We start from the raw sequence: 15,382 nt of genomic DNA on the forward strand, positions 1-15,382 counted from the left end.
TTTGCAATTCAATTATAGTACAGTTCCATTGATTATATCTCTTAAGACTCCCAGCTGAGTTCAAGTAAAAGTGCATTTGCAGACTTGTTTAAAATCTACCACTAGTACAAAAGGAGTACTCTTAAAGTATCAATAAATATTTATGGTAGAATATTTCAAGGTTGTTAGGAAACTCTGCCTTCAGCTTTGGACAGCAGGGGGGATTTGTATTGCTTTAAGAAATTTCTAAAAACGTATAGCTTTTGCTATTGTTTCAGATGTATCTAAAACAGTTATTTTTTTTCTTGGACTGCAAAAAAATTCTGTTAATTTACTAACATGCTAAAAACGTTTCAAAAATTTTATTGTGCTAAAATAATCTCATATCTGCAAAAGCCTGAGAATCTGAAATGTAGCTTTTGCTTCAGCAGTTAAAAAAAAAGACAAAAATGTTCACATGCTTTTGAAAGGACAGTGTGGCCTGAATCAAAGAAAAATTGAAGTTTCATTGAAAGTGGAAGGAAGTGGGGCTCACTCCTTCATATGATAAGGTCATAACAGATTTTATTTTCTTCTCTGACCTAAGTGGTTGTTAAGAACAGGACTTGTGTAAATGCTGGAGATCGTAATTCCCTTAGCATCTTTCCTATCTGTGCTTCAAGGCATTTTCTATCCTGGTGCAGCTTTCAGAGTTTATATCAGGGTTTCTAGAAATGTCAATCTGTGAAAGTATATAGATGAGGAAATAATGTTGATTAAAGAGTCAAATTCGTTGCAAATTGACTCACAATGACTTTATAAAATATTTATTATAGAACATTTCAAAGAAAAAAATTGTGGCTCTGTAATAGTTTCTGTAAATGCACACAGTCCCTGTCAAATAAATGATAATCCAAGAAAAATGCAGAGTTGCCCATGATACATGTACCTTTCTCATGAGTAGTTTGCCTATTTGAACTTTTTTAATGTTTATTTTTGAGAGAGAGGTGTGCACGTGAGTGGGGGAGTTGCAGAGAGAGAGGGAGGCAGTATCTGAAGCAGGCTCCAGGTTCTGAGCTGTCAGCACAGAGCCTGACATGGGGCTTGAACCCACAAACCATGAGATCATGACGTGAGCTGAAGTCAGACACTTAGCCCGCTGAACCATCCAGGCGCCCCAGGTCTGCTTATTTGAATTAGCATTTGTTCCATTCAGTGTGCATTGATATCACTATAGTCCTTGAAATTAAAAAGGTTATAGTATACTTGGGGATAATGCTAGTTACCTGAAAATGGATATGATATATTCTCATTACTTGCAGAAGTTAAGGTTTATAAAATCACTGTGAATACTGAATTAATGCATATTGAATCATTACTCCTACCAGAAATACAGAATTAGTTTCCTGAGAGCCTCTGATCACAAAATTTTTATCACCTGATCAATACATAACCTTGGTTTGTGTGTATTTCTATTTAAAGACACTTAATATATATCATTAATTCTTTAACAGTAAACTTGCAGGCAATAACACTACAATGCATGCCTTGAATGAAACTTATCCAACGCTTTTTGTCCATAAGGCACATCACAGCCTTCTTGAGTTTGGAAATACTTCAGCACTACACTTGGGGACCACTTTAGATAGTGAAATAACATGGCTCAAAAGACCACCAGAAAACATTTGTTTACAATATGAGAACTAAAACAACTAGGTAGAGCATGGCTTTGTTTGACCTCAGCTAGTAATGCCTAAAACAGGTGACTCAAATTTTTCATTGCTTTGTGTATGCCCATGAATGACCCCAAAGCACTTTGAGTACTGATTTTGGGGTTGCAAATAAGTTTTAGCAAGTAGATGAATTCATAATTCACAAATACAGAATGCACAAATAATGCGGATTAACTATAATTGGATGAATTCTCATAGTTGTTTTTCCTTACTATATATTTAGGTTCTGCATAAAATGCTATGTTAATAGATGTAATCTGAGTGTTACAAACAAAAGTTTCCAATGCGGCATTTTTATCATGGAAATGAAAAGTAGAGATAACAAAGATCTTTACTATATTGTATTTAGTGATTTTAAATGATTAAACAAGGCAAATTGTCTACTAAGCAGTTAGAAAAAAACTACTCTCTTGCAGAAAATTTCTTTTAATCCAATCATACTTCAGATTAGTACTCAAAGATTTTAGTTTTATGGGAATGAGTATACATTTGGGTCAATGAAAAACTTAATGGAACATGAAACGCTTGTTAAAACAAAATGGAAATTGCTAAGACTATGTATCTTTCACAAAAAAGGAATAAATTAATCCACATGAAGAATACATAATATAAGACAGAGGTTTTTAACACAGAGGTTTTAACACAGTTAAGTTAATATTACAAATCTGATAAAATTGAGAGTAACTAAAAATTGTTCCCATCTGTTCAGTAGCTGATGATTAATCTGTTGATGATATAAATTCACTTTATTCACAAATAAGATTATTTGTGAAAGGACCTCAATTGATGCTAACTGCCAGCTTTGAACAAGCCAAGAGTTGAACAAGAATGGGATCCATGTTAATTTTTTTTCTGATTAAGGTTAAAACACACTGGTGAGTAGAATCTGAATTCTTTTCTTTTTAAAAAAAAATTTTTTTTGAACGTTTATTTATTTTTGAGACAGAGAGAGACAGAGCATGAATGGGGGAGGGGCAGAGAGAGAGGGAGACACAGAATCCCGAGCAGGCTCCAGGCTCTGAGCCATCAGCCCAGAGCCCGACAGGGGCTCGAACTCACAGACCGCGAGATCGTGACCTGAGTTGAAGTCGGATGCTTAACCGACTGAGGCACCCAGGCTCCCCTCTGAATTCTTTTCAATGTTATTATAAATGTAAACAGTTTTACTTAAGCAGGTTATACATTACACTAAAATTTTATAAATGATTTAAAAGATAGAGTGTTTAGTGTGGATTCAGGCACTGGATGTGCAGACATCACTAATTGTTACTAAGCCAAGGATTGTTTATAAGCAATCCTCCATTTTGTTGTCTGGGTAAAGAGTGGGGTTTTCTACTTATTTATAAATACTTGTACTTGCTTCATAGATTTAGCTTGTACAGTATAAACTGATGATCCAATTTCAAAATTTTGAATGCAAAATTTATATAATAAAAATTACAATGGAAACAACACATTTTTTAAGCAAAAATATTTAAAATTTGCTTTTAGATCTTGTAGCCATTTTGAACAACAATCCGTCTCATAGGTCTTACAAATTCTGGTTAAGTAGTTAAAAGATTTTGATTTTCCAGAATAATGAATAATTTAAATGCAATTTAGACATGTGCTATTATATATAGTAAATATGTATAAAAGGCTTACTAAGCTGTACTGTTAGAAGCAAATAATCTCATTTTAAAATGCTGGTACAGCAAAACGTATATAACATAGTATGTGACAAAAATAAACCATCAAAAATCTATGACTCTAATCCTTTGAGGAAAAGAAAAAATCATATTATCTAGAGTCTTTCTTTTTCAGTGGGATAGGATTGGCAATAGTAGTCTGTGTCTGAACACCATGCCTCGAGTCTAATTCTGGTGAGATCAGCTATCACAAATAACCTGTCTCAGAATCCCATCCCTCTCACCTGCTACAGGTCAGAGCATTTGCCTGTACAGAACTTTAAGAAGATATTGAGAACATCATCACATGCTTTGTGGATCTTTCTACTTTTATAGAACATATCAGAAAGAGAACATGTATCAGGTGCCTCTAAGGATATGTCTGGTGTATATGAATTTCGCATCTTTATATTGTTATGTGGCAAAAAGCCATGTATTACAAAGAAGAATTCATAATTAGTTTTTACTAAAGTATGGATTCTCAAAAAGGGAAAAAAATATATAGATAGCTAGACAGACAGATAGATATATCTATATCTATGTCTATCTGTCTATCTATTCATCTATCCATCTATATACCTATATACCCAAGATCCTGGGTATTTGGGAATATCACTTTTACCGAATAAAATTTTTAGGAGTTTTATTTTCAAATGAATGATGATGTCCTCGAAATAGTTATTTTAGTAGGTTACATAATTTCAAATTATTCAGGCAATACAAGCAAACCTCTGTTACTTTGGAAAATGGCTACTTTAAAAAAAATTAAGATTTTTATTTGTAAAATCAATTTCTGAGGTTTTCTCTCACAGCTACATGTAGTAATTTTCACGGAACTTTTCCATTTTTGCCTGTAGCTCCACAGTCCACCAGAAAACATAATGTAGTAGGTATTTCTTAATTGGTCTATAGAATCATCAAGTTTCAGTCTTGATGGGCACTTTGGACACTATGGAAACAACTTTATCCAACATCCTCACTCTCTCACTTAATTGCCAAAGAATTGAGGTTCAGACTCAGGAAGCAGCTTGCCCAAATTAAACAAAATTCTGATATTCTTAGCTAATGAAAATAGAATTAATTTAAAATAGAATTTATTTTTGAATTGTTAGAAATAGTAAGTCAAGGGAAAAATCTCAGAGCATTTGATGGCCATGAAAAATATAATTTGAGATACAATATAGGAGAATAAGCTATGGTATTATAATTTCCTTTTTTAAAAATAAGATAATGTGAGATATCTAATGATATTTATTAAAAATACAGATTAAGACTTATGGTATAGATTCTATTCTATTGATGGGAACATTACAGAAGCACTAATACTTCACCCCATGGGGCTTCAAATTCTCTCAAGGATCCTGCTTAGATTTGATCATTCTTTACTCCTTGTTAATATGCTTTCAATATTGATATGTTCTTAAGATAATATAATCTTATAGCTCTAAGGAACTATTCAGAGGTCCATTTAGAAAAGCTCATTTATTTTATAAAATAAAATTATTTATAAAATAAATGAAAAACTCACTCTAAGAGTGATGTCTCATCGGGGAGTATGAAGGGTCTTGTTTTTCTCAAGTGTATGTGCTATGCTTTTTTCAGCTAAACATGGGCCATATCTTTTCTTTTTTATATAGTTTTTATCTGATTAGACGTTAATCATTTTAATACTATTTTCAATACCTAAAAAACTTTAAGAAAATATTGACTAACTCTAAAGATCTCCTAGAGTAAATCCTGAATGGAAATTTAAGTAGCAAAGGGGGCTCTTACAAGTTCAGGTCACAATTTTAGAATTTAGAATTAAGAGTAGCTTTGCCTATGCAGATATATTCTAAAGGCAAATATTACAAGTAAGAACATTTTGTTCTAAAAGTCTATCATCAGCTGACTTATCTAAAATATAAATCTCCCTTGGCTTTAATAGTGCTTCTGCATCTAGAGTTTGGAGAACGCAGTAGTGGGTTCCTTTAGAATCTCTGTCTTTTTGAACTTCCTACCTGATACGTCATTTCACACATGTTGCAACAATTAGTTACAAGATGTAGTGAACAAAACATTAGCAGCAGTATCGTACTTTTGTGTCAGGTATGTATTTAAACACGCTATTCTAATGATAAAAAGAGAGGCTGCTTTAAGATAAAAGAGAATTTCAGCAAACATGTATATAATTCCTCTATTGGTACAGTAAAGCTAATAAAAACAAACAAAACCCTTTTAGGTTCTTCCTTTTTCTCTTCAAAATAGTTAAGTCTATTGGATTTATATAACTTTTTTTCCCTCTAAAATTCTTTGTGCAATACCTTGCAGAGTAATTTCTACCCAACTTTATATATTAGAAATGAACTCCACACAGGTGTTTTTGCAGAGGTAGCACTTCTGTGGTGGTTTTTAGCAAGTAGTGGAAATGAAAATTATAAGAGTAATGTCATTACATGATAGTCATCTTCTTGTAAAAATTTTTTTTCTACTAGCATGGAGGGTTTGGAGATTGTCTGTCAATAGGGGATACTCTTCTTTCCTGGAAAATACTCCATCTCTCAATTTAAGAAATACATTTGTCTTTTTTAAAAATGAATTCAATAAGGAGAACAATTCACTGATCTTTATAATAGGACTACAGAATATGGCATCTCTGACTGAAGAGACAAGCTGACTGCTACTGTGGTTATTTCTGTTGCTATTTTAGGAATAGCCCATTAACTCCTGTTAAAGCTTTAGTACTGACTGGCAATACAAGTATTTGAGAACTCAAAAGGAACTGCCTGTGGCATGACTTTTCATATTGACTTTTCATATTGATGTGTAACAATCCGGATGCTTCTGGTTCCAAATAAGAAAATTCCAGCCACAAACTGGCTCAAACAACAAAGAAATTACAAAAGTGTAGAAGTTGTGTGAGTCTCAAGTTTGTTAGATTATTTTTTTTTTTTGATTTTTTTTAATGTTTATTTCTGAGAGAGAGAGAGATAGAGTGCAAGCAGGGGAGGGGCAGAGAGAGACGGAGACACAGAATCTGAAACAGGCTCCAGGCTCTGAGCTGTCAGCACAGAGCCCGATGTGGGGCTTGAACCCACTAACTGTGAGATCATGACCTGAGCTGAAGTCTGGCGCTTAACCGACTGGGCCTCCCAGGCACCCCAAGTTTGTTAGATTCTGCAGCTCAAGAATATCATTAAGGGCTCAGGTCCCTCCATGTCTCCTGTCTACATTGTGCCATATTAATTTCTTTCCCTGTGCTTATATGGCTACGTAAATCAAGGAACTGATTATTTTCTTACATACAAATCTCCTCTTTTGTATCCATAGAATAAATCTTTCCCTGTGTTCGAATTTAGCATAAGTCACCTTCCTATTGCTGGGGGAAAACCCTACAATGATCCATCTAGGTTCCTCAACCAGTTACTGGCAAGGGAAGTAGGTGACATGACTGGCTTTTCTAATTAGGGATCATTCCTGGATCTGGAGTCAATTACCCAAGCTCTATGTTTTTATCCATGAAAGAAGGCTGGACTGTATACTGGGGATTTAAGTATAATAGGTTCATTTTTCCTATATAGTAGCCTCCTCTTACAGATGAACATAAACAAAAGAACTTAAGAAAAAGCTATTTAGGGACATAAGAATTTGAATAGACATGAAAACAACAGAGATCTAAACTTTCCTTATTTTCAACAAGGATATCATCTTTCACACAAAACCCTATTTGCCTAATGGGAGATTAGCAATAATAAGGACTACATATATCATTAAATTCTAGTTTAGACCTTTTTTTCCTCAGTCTAAATGAATGCCTTTTGGGTAATTTATTCTACGAATTTAAAGATTAACTCCCTATCACATCTGTCTTTCCAGCCTCCTGGAGTCCTGGCTCCTCTTCCTCCTTTTCTGACTAGTATCTGAGTACAGGAAGAACTGGCATTTTCTCAAGTTGTTGGCAGGGGACCTCTGTTCACACAAAGCCATTTCTGCAGCTTGGTCATGGCTCATTACTACCAGGCTCTGGGTTAAACTATTCTCACAGCCTCAGAGATGGAGACTTTGCAGCTGGTGCACCACTTAGTCTGCTCTAAACAGAGACAATTGTCTCAAGACAATTGCTCCCAGGAAGGTGGGCCATTGCTCTTTGTTTATCAGGTACCAGTCAGGCTCTTTATGACCTGCAGATCACCTGATATCTGACTATAACTTCTACTTGGTCCCCTGGCTTTGGTGATTCCCCATACTTTCAAATATAGCATCCCATAGCTTCTTGTTATTGGGAATTCCCTGGTATCTGGAATATTTGGGTAGCTACCAAAGAGCACTTAGTGACTTCTGAAGTTCTTTGGAGCTTTCAGTGGAGGACCTATGGCATTGGATAGGATTAGATGAGCAAGAATTAATTTACTTGCATAAGCTCTTTTGGGACATTAACTCTCTGGTAGGACTCAGTAGGAATAGGCAAAGTCAGGGATATGGTAGCTCTGAGAAGTGTAGAGAAAGCAGTGGTCCACACCAAATGACGTTGAAATGCCTGAATTATGATGGAAGGGATTAAAGAGTCCAGTAAGATAGGCATGTTGGAATGAGTACATTGTGAGAAGCCATAAAACCCCTCAGAGGAGTAGTGTAAATATGAGAGGGTCCAGAGGACATATCAGTCATATTCATCAGGAATATACTGCCTGAGAGGGGCACTGGCATCACTAAGAAGTTCAGTGGTAGCTCTCGTCGGCCAGCTAGGACTTGTATGGGGAGAGGTGGTCACACAGTTTGGCAAGGAGACTGATGAGGACCTAAAACAATAGAGGCCAGGGATGGCACTCTGCCACCAGAAGACGGGGCCTGCAACTATAACAGTAAGCTCAGCAACATTTATTTTTTTGTCCCCGAAATCTTGATGCATGTTTGTTATAACCACTGTGACTTCCTTAACACAGAAATGTGAAACTTAAAGGGGCTGCCATAACATAGAACTAATACATGTGGTATTAACTTAGACATCGTGTACCGGATGGTGAGGAAATGTGAGGATCCCCATTTAGTTAGTAATCCATCGCTGTAAATCAGATGTTTTGTGCAAAACAGCTAACCAAGAGCCTATATCTTATTTTGAAGAAAAGGGAAAATCTATAAAAAATTTATTTATTACCTCTGAAGCCCCAACCAATTTCCTTAAATGTAACTAAACTTAGTAAAATGTCCGTGAATAAAAAAACTATCTTATTTAAATGAAAAATTGTTTTTTAACTTTATTCTATTTATTTTGAGAGAGAGACAGAATATGAGCATGGGGACCCGCAGAGAGAGAGGGAGAGGGAAAGAATCCCAAACAGGCTTCGCGCAGCCAGCGTGGAGCTGACTTGGGACTGGAACGCACATGAATTGTGATATCATGACTGAAGCTGAAATCAAGAGTCGGACGCTTAACTGACTGAGCCACCCAGGCGCTCCTAGATGACAAATCATAAAATTATTACTTGCCAATAACTAATAATTGCTCTGCCTGTAAAAATGTATTTAGTTTGCATGCTATTTATATGCAAACATCTTCAATACACTTATGTATAATTCTGACATTCTGTCAATTATATTTAAAATGTATCTTAAGATTCACCTCCACTTTTTTGTTGTTTAGAATGTTATATTGAGTTTGGGGAACATAAAATGTGTGTGTGTGTGTGTGTGTGTGTGTGTGTGTGTGTGTGTATACATTGATGTAAATGCATATTAAAATATGAGCTTAAAATGGATTACTATTAAATTTGTATATTGAAAATAAAATGTTTCCTGCTGAGAAAATTTTTAAATGGTAGGTATTTTACAGGATGAAAGCTGGAGATACTAGTTATGCACTGAAAAGAGAGTGAGATCAATGGATATGGGTCCCAGTCTTGGAGAAGTTTCAGAGTCAAGGTATTAGATTCAGTGAACTAGGAAGATAAGAGGTAATTGTCAGAAATGTTTAAACTGGAAAAGATTTTGGCATCAAATATCTTCAAATCTAGTAGAAACCAATGTCAGATGGTAATCAAAAAAGACTTTGTCCTGCTCTCTCACCACTTCTCACTCACCCCTGCCAACCCTGGAGGCTTCAGAGGTCTTGAGTCTCACACTAGTGTATGAATCCAAGATGGAAGAGTGACATGGCTGGCTGCCAACCTTCTTTGTTGCAAGCTAGAAAATGGAGAAGTTTTAACTTTGAACAAGAAATCTTTCCCATATATTCAGAGGTAATTACTTGTCATCCTTTTCTAATTCTTCAGAGCTCCTTTTACCTCCATATCTGTGCATCTCTCAATTGTAATTCTGCAGGTAAGGATACTGCCATATCAGCCAGCCTGGAATGGCTCACGTGTTAGCCCCTATTTCCTTGCAGTCCATCCCAGGTAAGGCTGCCTTTTGGTTCTCAGTGCCTTCCAGGAGGCCTTCATGCACAAAATAAGGATGTTTCCTTCTCCTCCTCCTCCTCCTCCTCCTCCTTTTTTCTTCTTTAATCAAGATGCTATCAATTCCTTACCCCAACCCCACCCTACCCCAGCATGTAGAGGCTTTTCTGTGCCTCACCATTATATTCATAGTTACTTCTGCTTTTCTAGTTTTTTCGGTCATGTATGACTATTATTTAGCAACAAGATGCCAACTTTTTCCCCCTGCTGAGAAGCACTGTTTCATCTCCACAGTGCCATAATCCATCTCACAGTTGGCATCTTCAAAATACAGTTATTCCTTTTCTCCCTTTCTTCCTTCTCCACTATCTGAGGGAAGATTTAGTATTGTACCTCCACTCCCTCCTGTACCAACGCTTAGGTTTTAGGAGATACAGAATACCTTTGAGGATTTCCTCGTAGTATGTCCTCTTTTGTTCCAGGTTTCATATTTTTTTTGTTCCCAGAAAGATTATCAGCCCATTAAAATATGACAGTATATAGAGACACATATTCTGTCTGTGGTTATATGTATTAATTAATGTTCATATGTCATCATTTTTCTTTCTCTCCTTCACTGTCTCCAAGTCGTAGTTTTCTTTCTTTTATTTGGAGAATGTTTCCTTCCTCTAGCCCTCCTTCCCTACTTCTTTCTTTCTTTCTTTCTTTCTTTCTTTCTTTCTCTTTCTTTTTCTTTCTTTCTTCCTTTTTCTTTCTTTCTCTTTCTTTTTTTCTTTCTCTTTTTCTTTCTTTCTTCTTTCTCCTTTTCTTTTCCTTTCCTTTCCTTTCTTTTCCTTTCCTTTCCTTTCCTTTCCTTTCCTTTCCTTCTTTTTTCTTTTTCCTTTTCTTTTCTTTCCTCTTTCCACAGACAAAGGACAGTTTATTACAACAAGAGCAGTGGCCAGAATATCATCTTTCTTCTACCAGCTCTCTGAAACCCAGTTCCTGCAGGGTGACAAGGAGAGGATCAGGTAACACAGGTGCACATGGGGATGCGTTACAGGAGAGGAACCCTGTGCTTAGGAAACACAGATTTTTCAAAATGTGTAATAAGACTGCCTGAACTTCGCCAAATAGGGAGAAACTATTTTTATTGCAATGGCCAGTAAACGTATCTGCCCTTTGTTTTCTCTATCTCCCAAAGTTGTTTGCTGTACAAACATCCTTGAAAACATTGGCCAGAGCAAAGACAGTCTGTTTTTGAAACTGGCAGAATCGAAAGAGACTTAGAAATTGTCTCCCAATCTTCCTTCTCTGCAATTTCACTCTCTTCTCTCTAAATACCCTTCTCTGAATCTTATACTGTCTGATAAACTTTTCTTGTTGCAATCATCTACAAACCTGAGGTTACTTCTCGTTTTCTGAAAATTTCTGAAGAAATCAGTATATTGATTACTCTGAATACAATTGCCTTTTGGTTGTATAACTTCTTTTCCTCCATGATCTTAAAATATACCCTATTTTTTGATTATTTGTGAAATGAAACATCATTTCATATATTAGGTATTTGATGGATAGTATTTTCTTTCAGATGCTTTTGATAGCATTCTTACTCCCTGGCAAGTATGTATAATATTCTAAATTCCAGACAAATAGTATTGATATATGGCATCTGCTCTCTTTTCTTTTGTTCCTTTGTAGTTATCTTGTTCTTTCTGTCAGAGAGTTTGAAAGGATTTTTTTTTTGTCTTTTAGATTCAGAATTTGACCATGCTAAGAGCTAAGTATGTATAATTTTTCATCATCCACCTGAAAAACAGGTGAGTCCTTCTGGTTTACAAACTTGCATGTTTTTTTCCTTTAGGAATTTTTAGTGTTATTATTTGTTACATTATTACCCATGTTCCATACTTACATTCCCCTCTCCCCATTTGGACCTATTATATTATATCTCCTGTTCCCTAGCTTCTCCCATACAATATCTATCTCTATATGTATTTGTACTGTAAGATATTTTTTTTTTGCCCCCCCCCCCCGTAAGATATTTTTAATTAATATTCATTTATTTTTGAGAGAGAGGGACAGAAAGCTCACGGGAGGGGTAGAGAGAGAGGGAGACAGAGGATCTGAAGCAGGCTCTAAGCTGACAGCAGAGGGCCCGATGCAGGGTTTGAACTCACAAACTTTGAGATCATGACTTGAGCCAAAATCAGACTCTTAACCAACCGAGCCACCCTGGTGCCCCTGTAAGATATTTTTTGAACTTAAACTTTCAAACCAATAAAACGAGTTTCAAATCAATAAACCAAAAAGTCTTAACGAGTAACACGCTTTGCTTAAATCATTTCTTGATTCCTTTAGTTTGCTAAGGCAAACTTGGTTCCTGAGTGTGTCTTATTTTTGTGTGGTGCATTGAACCTTAAGTGCTTTATTATTTGGTTATTCGGGTATTTGTGCAACTAACTCTTCAAATAATTCTGTATCTTTAATTTTTGTGTCCTGAAATCTGACTCACCTTGACTCTCTGACTACTAGACTCCCTTATATAATATGTTATATGTTATTTAAATTTACAAACTCATTTTAGCTCATATCTGGTTATTGTCATATTCTTATCATAATCCCTTAGGTGGTGAAAGGCAAAGAAATGTTGACCTTATGGGATACAAATATAAATAAATGACCAAGATTATCTCAATGTTCCACTTAGCTTGACTGAAATTTATATAGGTTTCTTCTTAACCACAAACTCCTAATCTCCTTTTTCTTAAAGCATTTACCTTAGAAAACTTACAATTGTGAATTTTTTCTGTGCCCCATTTAAAAAGCTTCTTGCATGTTTACAACCCAGGAAAGTCTTTCTTGGAAACCTAGGGGCTATAACTTTGAAATGCAATCATCAAGGAAGATAGTACCCCTATTTCCTAGTCTGTTGGAGTGTAGGAAGCTAAATTCAATGGGCACCAATTAGCAAACAGATGGCTTAATCCCATAGAAAAAAAAAGGGAAATAATTCAATATGCTTGATGCATCCCATTGATGAACTTACCCCCTAACATTCTCCAGTACTTTTCCACTAGCACCCTGACTTAAAAACTCTCCTGACTTTTTTTTTTTTTTTTTTTTTTTTGGCAGGGTTGAGTTTAGTCTCTCACTCCTGTTGTAATAATCTTAAAAAAAAACAACCTTTTTTTTTTAAGTTTATTTATTTTGAGAGAGAGAGAGAGAAAGAGAGAGAGAAAGAGAAGCATGAGCAGGGGTGGGGCATAGAGGGAGAGAGAGAATCCCAAGCAGGCTCCTTGCTGTCAGCACAGGGCCCAATGCAGGGCTCGAACCCACCAACTGTGAGATCATGACCTGAGCTGAAACCAAGACCTGGATGTTTAGCAGCTGAGCCACCCAGGCACCTCTCTATTGGAATAGTCTTGAATAGATCCTTACTTGTTTAGCTTTGGTGCAATTTTTGCTTTGACAGAACCTAGGAAGCCTACTGCTCTGTAATTTCCATCTCAGTGTCAGAAGAGACTCAGCTCACCAATCAATCCTCTCTTGGGCTCTAGGGAGTCAAGGACACTCATTACCTTCATATGAGTATCTTCAGCATGACTATCATGCACAGTCTGCTGAATGTCAAGCTTGTGCCTAGATCTGCCAGTTTCCAATTTTTACCCTAGACGTTGATGCTTTTCTCTAGACACATGCTCAGGCCTATCTGTATGATTAGCCAAATGGCTGCCTAGTCACCCAAACCATGTAATCTTTCAATTATGAAAGTACTAAATGTTTCTAAATATTCTAAATGACACAAAAAACTACGAAATAAAAATGAGAGTTCCTACCTTATAATTCCTTTTGGTATAATCCCATTTGCTCAGGGAATTGTCATAAAAATACAAACTTTTGTATTATTTGTTTTATTTTGTGCAAGTGTAAAATCATGCTAATCATATTTTTCCATAACTTGTTGTTTTTAGCCTCTGATATATCTTAAATATATTTAATTCTTGAAGTTTTGTAAAGTTGGTACCTTCAAGATACTTGTATGCCACACTCTTACATTAAATGTTGGTCAAAATCAAATGCACTTACCAAATTGGAATATATTGTACACATAGTAATTGAATGGTCTGGCAGGAATAAAACCAAGGGTCAAAGAAAAAGTGTACTTCTCTTGGAAGATTTTATGAACATTTACTTCGAACAGAATTTTCTCTCCTAGGGGCCTTTAAATGTCTCTAGTAACACCAGAAACTACAGAACAATTTTATTAAACTACAGGTAAATTGGTTGAAAATAAACTGGCTGATTTGACAAAATGATCATAATGACAAATTGCTCAACATGACAAATTGGTCAAAAAATTAATATTTCTAGTCATTGGCTTCAAATTATTTATAATTTTGTGTGTCGTGGAGATGTTTTGGCAATTTTTACATACCTTTAAGAATTTTTTCCTTTTATCAAAAGTTGGGGAGGGGGGGAAAGTAATATATTTTGTGAACTCTCAGAGGGTTTGGAAAATTTGTACAGGTTTCTTAGCATTTTGTCTCAATTTTCTTCTCTAAACATGTCACTGAATGTGCAGTGAGGTTGCCCATACTTCCTTATACAGCTTCAATCTTGAAAGCAGAAATCATTTGAAATTGTAGCAATAAGAGCATAGCACAGTAAAAATTATGCTTAAAATGTTTCTGGAAAAACCTTGCTTTAAAGTAAAACACATATGCAAAGGGAAAAGACAAAAACATGATTAAAGTAAATGAAGTGGACAACATTGACAGAATACAAATTAATTAAAAAAATAATAACTTTAAAAAATAGAAGGTGTTATCCAAATGATGGTTAAAGTTCTGAAATTTGCTTTCAGACAAGTCACCTGCAGCTAGAAATAAAATAAAAAATTCATGAACGTAAACCCAATAAGCATTATGGTTAAAAGAGAATTTTTAAAAATAGAAAGAACAGAAATGTAAAGATACAGAAGTTGCAAACACCTCTATGTATACAAAGTTAATAATATATGAAAATAATCAATGTCTAGAAATACATTTGCCATTTCAACTAATTCATTTGTGACCAGCTATTTCAAATTTATATTTTGAATCAATCACTCAGCACTTAGCAGCATGAAGCCAAATTGTCCACAAATAACTTTAATATATTTGCTGCTTCTGTGCAATTAACAAGATTTTCTCTACCATTCATGAAAAGGGTGTGGGGCAGGTAGAAACTCAAATCTCCATAGGAGAAATTTTGCTAACATTTAATATACTATTTGAAATTAAAAAGTATATTTTATGTGTAGCTTATGAGTTGAATTTATCTTTATAGACAAACATATATCTCATAGAATGAATTAAAATTAATTTCCTTTAAAATATATTTTCAGGGGCTCCTGGGTGGCCCAGTTGGTTCAGTGTCTGACGTTGGCTCAGGTCATGATCTCACAGTTCGTGGGTTCAGGGCCCACGCTGGGCTCTGTGCTGACAGCTCAGAGCCTGGAGCCTGTTTCAGATTCTGTATCTCCCTCTCTCTCTGCCCTTCCCCTGGTCACATCCTGTCTCTGTCTCTCAAAAACGAATAGTTATTTAAATATTATTTTAAATATTCTATTTTCAGATACTAAAGTGGACAAATTTAGCCCACATTTATTTATTTATTTATTTATTTATTT

At 35.4% G+C, this 15,382-nt stretch overlaps 1 long non-coding RNA gene across 11 annotated transcripts in view; it reads left to right on the forward strand.

Moving 5' to 3' along the window:
• LOC122217929 overlaps window positions 1–15,382 on the forward strand; it is a 95,636-nt gene that overhangs the window by 68,395 nt on the left and 11,859 nt on the right. For 8 of the 11 annotated variants that reach the window (XR_006201763.1, XR_006201764.1, XR_006201770.1 and 5 more), the window contains 2 exons: window positions 9,607–9,729; window positions 11,464–11,528. This is a non-coding gene — a long non-coding RNA (uncharacterized LOC122217929). The remainder of the gene's footprint in view (window positions 1–9,606; window positions 9,730–11,463; window positions 11,529–15,382) is intronic. The other 3 variants (XR_006201767.1, XR_006201766.1, XR_006201765.1) reach the window with 2 other exon arrangements.

This window comes from Panthera leo, chromosome B1 (assembly GCF_018350215.1).
Source record: "Panthera leo isolate Ple1 chromosome B1, P.leo_Ple1_pat1.1, whole genome shotgun sequence".
Taxonomy (NCBI): Eukaryota; Metazoa; Chordata; class Mammalia; order Carnivora; family Felidae; genus Panthera; species Panthera leo.